Source organism: Acyrthosiphon pisum, chromosome A1 (assembly GCF_005508785.2).
Source record: "Acyrthosiphon pisum isolate AL4f chromosome A1, pea_aphid_22Mar2018_4r6ur, whole genome shotgun sequence".
In the NCBI taxonomy this organism is placed as follows: domain Eukaryota; kingdom Metazoa; phylum Arthropoda; class Insecta; order Hemiptera; family Aphididae; genus Acyrthosiphon; species Acyrthosiphon pisum.
Window position 1 is genome coordinate 97,976,059 of NC_042494.1, and position 7,350 is coordinate 97,983,408.

Here is a 7,350-nt window from a genome sequence, read left to right on the forward strand (position 1 = left end):
GAGTCGTCGTCGACGTCGTTATTATATAGGTACCTACCATGTACATAGCCGGGTACCCCAAACATTAGCGCTGCCGCCGATGACGGCGCTCGTTGTGAGGAGAGTGAGACAGAGTGAGAGAGAAAGATACAACCGCGCCGACGCTTATTACCCTTTGGGATTGCTATGTAGTGTGTGTGTTTTTTTCCGTTCCATGCCGCCGCCGCAGCGCTGTGCCGTTTCAGTGCGAGGCCTTAGCTCGCGTTTGGCCGGTGCGCGTGTACCTCCCTCGACTCTGACGACGACTCCGACGACTTGCAAAGTTACGACGACGGCGGCGGCGGTAGTGACGTTGGCGTCATAACAATCATAGCATTATTTTTTTGACCCCCTCCGTAGTCATCGAGAATACTACTGTTATATTGTAGTGGTCGCAATCGTAATAATTCACAGGTAAGACCATTAAAGCATAATAAGACAATATAATTTTTGTATTTAGCTGTGTAAAGTCTTGTCCTTTAAAATCCACTGCAGAGTTTACTATTTACAAGTATTACAATTCGCGTCTATTTACCTGTTCAAAGTTTAAAAAGCGATAGTTGAGTATGCTCTAAAAACATTTTAATGATATAACTCATGTATATCGTGGTTTATTAACGCAACGGAAACGTGCGCGGTGGAGGTATAGGCGTGTAATATAATATATAGTACAATATTATACATAGGTAGCGTTGGGAGGGAATTGATTTCACACGTGGGTTGCTTTGGGACCGCGAAATGTCAAGATACGCATGTATTAAATTGTATTTTGCTGCTGAACTCCGATGATAAGTAGAAAGTCCCACGCCGCGAGTGATGCAGACGTGTCGGCTGCGGAGATAATATATTACTGGCTGCCGGCTGGTACTTGTAATATAATGTTATGAGGTATGCTGAATAAAATAGAATAATGTGACGGAAGAGTACATCGTCACATAATATGCTAGCAGAGTGGAAAATTGATTTTCTCATCTTTGCGCGTGCTGACGATGGATGATGTGTGGGCGGGCGACCGTGGAGGGCTGATATGGTGAGTCCGCCGTGTGGATTCAAAATAAATTAATCGTTAAAACGGATGAATACGTGCCCAGAATGGGAGTCCCTGAGAAAAAAGAAATTATTACAAATATGTATAAATATTAACCAATAACCAGTTATCGAGTAAGTGATAATAATATACTACACTTAGACCCATTGGCTATTATCATATTACATACATCATGAAAAATCAACTCGACCGCGTCATAAAAAAACATATATATGCAATATTCTACAACTATATAATGACACACGTGATGTATAAATAAAATATATAATATGACCATTAATGTATTATGGCTTTTATTCGTTGAACCTTTAGAACCTTTAGAACGTTCTGAACGTTTCATAAATACACAATATTTTAAAAACTATGCTCGTTGTACACAATAATGGGACTCAGGTATATAATTTAATAAAATATAGCAATAATATTAATTATTATTTATTAGTCTCTTATCGGTCGTATAAATATCGGATCATATTAAGTTATTGTAGGCAGGTATGAACTATGAAAGCATGAAGCTATAATTCTGGTTTCAGAAAACTGGGGACATTCTGTAGAAAGTACGTTGAATAATTGATCGAAATATGACCTCGCAATGGCCACTCGAGTGACATATACTATACATACACTTCACTTGTATACCGCAGTACTTAAAAATTCTAGCAATATGAAAAAAAACTTATCTTGTCAAACTACCAGAAATTACATGAACTGTAGGTCAGAAACTAACAAATGTGAAGGTACATTATAGTTTATTTGAAAATCAGAACCAGAGTTTTATATATAAAAACTCTGAACGTTTTTAAATTAAAACTTTTTTAATCATTTTTTTTTAAATTAAACAAAAAATACTTATAATTTATAGAGGACAAAAATATTAATAAACACATATTTAACATTTTAATACCATGTATAATGACTAAACTACTAACTAGGTAGTAGGGACCTTAATAAACTCATATATTATAGTTTTACATTACACAGTTATATTATGTAGTATGCACACAATATAGGTACCTACCTATTATTATTTCGAGGTAACTAATAAATTATCATGTATCTATAGTATATAAATATAATTTCTATTAATTTTATGATAACATGTACAACTTATTCTCAATTTCAAATTTTGAGAAGATTAATAAAGTTATTAACTTTATTACAATGATTTTAACTTTTTTTTTTATATGAACACGTAATTAGTTTTAAAAAGTATTTCAAATGAATTACGCATTTATTATTTATTTAATATATTATTGTCTATATAAATTGGAAATTGGCCAAATTTATTGATGGTACATTAAAGAAGTAATTTTTAAAGTTTCTGTAGTACATGGCTCTCTATTTGAGAAGGAAATATAAAAGGGTAATTTTTTACACTGCCTATATACTCATAAATTCTGAAAAACATGAAAATTATTCACTTTTAAAAATATATAATTAGGACAAAATATTTAGGCTTCAATATTTAATTAAAATAACATAGTAGGTACGTACTATATTACAGTTTTAAATTATTTTTTTGTTTCAGAGATAAACTATAAAATTGTCATGTACTTTTTTATAATACATTACTTTAGGAGATCAAAAGTAAAAAACTCCCAGGAATTTTTCAAAAATCCAGAATTCCAACTAAAAAATTAGAGAAAATGGGAATATTTACGCAAAACTAGTTTTTGACCAAATGAATTTTAGTTATTTTGCATGTTTTAATTCATTAATAATATTAATCGTTGAAACTTGAAACTTTTTTGCCATTTCGTACATTTGTGCTTTCTACACTTATTTAAATTTTTGAAATATTTAGATTAGATTATTTTAAGCTATTTATACCATGAACCTATCCCACCGATCAACGATACGTCGGTATTTAGTCTTAAGTTAATAACAGTAATATATGAATATATGATATGATACATTGTTGTATTATGAGCTGTAGTGAACTTGCACTAAAATTACCCAAAATATATACAACATGTGTAATTTACATTAACATTTTTGAAATTCGTTCGTAATTTGTACCAAATTTCAAATCGATTATACATTGGTTACTGACGAATACCTAGTACCTACATACAAGTTTTAACAATACAGTATAATCTATTGATATATAAGAATCTGAAGACAGAATATTCCGTTTTAGATTCTGATTATATTAGTTTTTTCACTTGCCTATTTATACCATTCTACCTTCTACGGTTCGTTAGTATTGACTTCAAAGCTACCTTATAACAATAATATATTTAAAAAAACGGATAAATGGATGTCGCTCTGCTGTACAGTAGATTACAAGTGGGTCATTGTATAATGGATTGTATTAAACTTGAATTCAATGATATTTTATCATTGTTTAAGAAAAACGATTCTGAGCGGAAATGGTTTGTCAGTCTGCATATTTTATATTGATATAATTTATTATATCATGTAAGTTGAATTAATATTATAATATTATTTTTTTTTATTGATTTCTATGGAGATAAACAAAGCGTTAGAAATTAAAATCCTTTTTTTTAGCGGATTTTCGTAATTTTTCGGTGGTTTTTACCGTGGCATTAAATAACTATTGAGAAAATCGAAAAATTACCTGTTTAAAGTACCATCCTGATCTAATTTGCTAAAAGATAAGGTTTTATATGTTGAAATCGAAGCACTACTTCTGGTAGACATTTTGTATACAGGATATAAAAAAAATTTAAAAAAAACACCATTTTAAAACAACCAGCTTCCTTGCTCCGCTCAGAATCTAAAACATTATATAGGTACCTACTTAATATTATGATAAACGCTTTATTTTTTGAAAAAATATAATTTTAATAGAAAAAATTATATGTGGGTATACAATTAAAGAAAGTGGGCAAGTGGATGCCACTCTGATGTACAGTAGGTTACAAGTGGGTTACTGTAATGGATGGTGTTAAATTTGAATTCAATGATATAATATCTTTGTATAAGAAAAAGATTTTGAGCGAAAACAGTCAGTCAGCCTATGATATTATTACTAAGAATATTTGATGATATTATTGTGAGTAAAGTAGTTTATATAATATAACCTATTTACATGGAACCTTGTTTTAAATTTTCAATCCTTAGCTAGAAAAGTTATACAAGTTATACATCATTTTATACATTTTTAACTACAAAATAATTATTAAATTTTGTCAAAATTCGAACTTTAAATGCTTATAAAAAAAAACTGTGCCTATGTATTTTTAATATTTTCCAACTGCTATTGTAACAATATATCAGGAGCCTTGCATTTAATGTTCACCCTTTTTAAGGTAGTTGAAAACCAGAAAAAATAATATTATCATTCGAGTCCGTCGAGCTCACCGTCAACGAGGAAACACTGAAACAGACGAATAATCGAATACAAAGATACTCATTTTGGTGCAAATTAAAATTTCTATTTTCGACTACCTACGATGGTGAAAATTACTTTTTTTATCAACACTTTTTTCTACTACAATATGCATATAATCTTTATTTTAGTGCAAATTACAGACTTCTATATTGATCATTAAATATGTTTATATATTATTTTAGATTAATTTAAGATACAGGTATGTTGCGCTTAGCCCCCCCCCCTTGTTGTGAATATTAGCCCCTCCAGAATTATTGTTAGGTTAGGTGAATATTTTTTCATAGACGAAGATTTGCAAATTATTTTGTAATTGGAAATTTATAAACAATTTTCTTTTTAAATATAAGAATTTCATACATTTTTCTACCTAAAACAAAAAAAAAAAGTTTCTCGGAAAATCACATTAATTTTTAGTATTTTGTAGTAATTCAAAAACAAATTACTGTATATACTTTAAATGTTCACCAAATGTTTATTTTATCATTTTATTTTATATAATAACATTTTTAAAACAAAAAGCTTGAATAATTTAATACAAGGTTACTCAAAATTGTTATTATAGCAATTATTTCAAAATATTTTAGATACTAGGCACGATTTTATTTAAAAAAATAAATTCATTAACATAAATCATGTAAAAGGGAATCCCCCTCCCCCCCCCAATATAATTGATGGTTACGCCTGTGTACCTGTTGCATACATAAAAGTTATAACTAATAATTCTTATATTATATAAGAATTTAAAACTTCTAGTATGTAAAAAAAATGCATAATTAGTCAGTATAATGTATAGTATTATGGTAGGCCAATAACAATTATGGGCATTAATTTAGTGTGTGACCTAAAAATCAATGGTGACCTACAGATTCATTTGTTATGACCTGAACACAAAATAATAAAAAATATTAGAAAGGTACATTTCACATATATTTTAATACTAAATAATACATTTTAATTTTTATAAATGAGACATGTATATTAATAATACATTCAAGAATATCAATCAAAAATCCATAAATGAATCATTATTTTTATTAATTTTTGATCAAGTGCCTTTGTAACAATTCTAGAGTGGTGATGTGGTGTAATAAACTTAATATAATATTTTTGTTTTTAAACTGACCGGTATGCTTCAATCGTTTGTGTATTTGCGCTTGTGTCTAGATCAACAACATTTTCTGAATGGATCACAGTTGATGATGTTATCTTAGGGATCGGAGATTTACATAAAATGTCCACTCGTCCGACATACATTATAATTTTACCGGTTAAATTTTCATTTTGGATTATTGCTAAGAGTGTAGCACTATAACGTCGTCCAACTATAAAAAATATTCCAAATATTTCAATAACATTATGATTATCGTCTTTTCTCCAACTAATATTTTTTTTATTTTTTATTTTCTCATAATTTATATTTCATGATAAAAAATAGTACCATATTGATATTATAGTAATTTTCCCTATTTCATGTGATACAGTGGTACAGGAAGAAAATAATATAATTTAATAATTATTGATGTTTGAATAACAGCTTAATAATATTTATATATTTATATATATTTATATATTTCATAGTAAGTACATAATCAACTTTAAAAAAATTTAATTTAGTAATGTTTCACAAAAAAAATAAATTGCATCACTTTTTATAATCGGAAATAAAAAAATCAGATCCCTGAAATATTATATATTTTTTTTATTCATCTAACCCTTTTAATGCGCTATAAAGTATTGATTGAGATAATATGTATGCACCGTTAATTTGTTGATTGGTTAGCTTAACCAGATTACATAGTATAATATTATATGTAGTACTTAACAGTTTACTACTACTAATTGTATTATCTAGATATTACGAACGTATGCATGCAGTTTAAAAATTGCTTTTAGTAGTTACTACGAGTATAATAATATGAAGGTTGTCCATAAACAACGATTTATAGTCTGTAATAATTCATTCCAATACTCGATCCGGGTAGGTCCCGGAAAATAATTAAGGTCCATGTATAATGTATATTGTATATTAATTGTATACTGCATAATTTACATATGTAATACAATATATGAAAGTACATACAGTCGGGGATAATCCTATGATTGGTATAGGCTATACTGCTGTAGCACGGACCATTTCCTACTCTTAACTCTTATAATAAGTGAATTCGACTTGCATGGCTAAATATAAATTCATTACCGTTTTTGATTCTGACCGAAGCGATGAATAAAATATTGCCTTATTGGTCTTACAATTATCTGTGAATTTTTTTCTTGGTGTCTGCCATTACTTTTTGGAGTAGAAAATCTGCTCTAATCATTGGCATTAAGAGTGGTTCCTGGTTTGGTTTTCAATAACGAAAAATAATTAATTGCTTGATAAATAAATACAAAATAATAGGATAGGTAATTCATCACCTACTATTAAAAAAAATCTGAATAAGGTAGGCTCTTGATATAATGAGTTTTAATATTATGAATAGTTGAGTAATAAATTCATGCATACTGATTACTGAGTAGAAAAAAAAATTAGGTACCAATAACTTCCAAATATTATTACTTATTGAAGAATGAAGATAGTTTTACGAAAATCTAGATTCAAGATTATAGATTGGTACAAAACACGAATTTAATTCATTCATTTTTAGTTACATTTTACATTTATTTAGTCGTTAACAAGCTTGTATTTTTTAATTATATCCTTTACTTGGATATTCAAAAATATTTAATTTGTTATGATATTTTTTTAAAAAAAGTACAGTATTAATTCTATTCAAACAACTTTATTCTCTTATAGTCATAATGTGTATTATATATATTAAATATATATTATATATAATAAAAATAATAATAATTCTTAAGACACTAAGACATATTATTACATAACGCTATATAGCTACAGCCTTATAACAAATTAAATATTTTTGAA

General features: G+C 28.2%; 1 protein-coding gene across 1 annotated transcript in view; it reads left to right on the plus strand.

Moving 5' to 3' along the window:
• Window positions 1–229: 229 nt before the first annotated feature.
• The window catches only part of LOC100160869 (beta-1,4-N-acetylgalactosaminyltransferase bre-4), a 54,472-nt gene continuing 47,351 nt past the window's right edge, over window positions 230–7,350 (plus strand). Inside the window, exon 1 of the mRNA XM_001949187.5 lies at window positions 230–432. The gene's annotated coding sequence lies outside the window, so the exon portion shown is untranslated. The remainder of the gene's footprint in view (window positions 433–7,350) is intronic.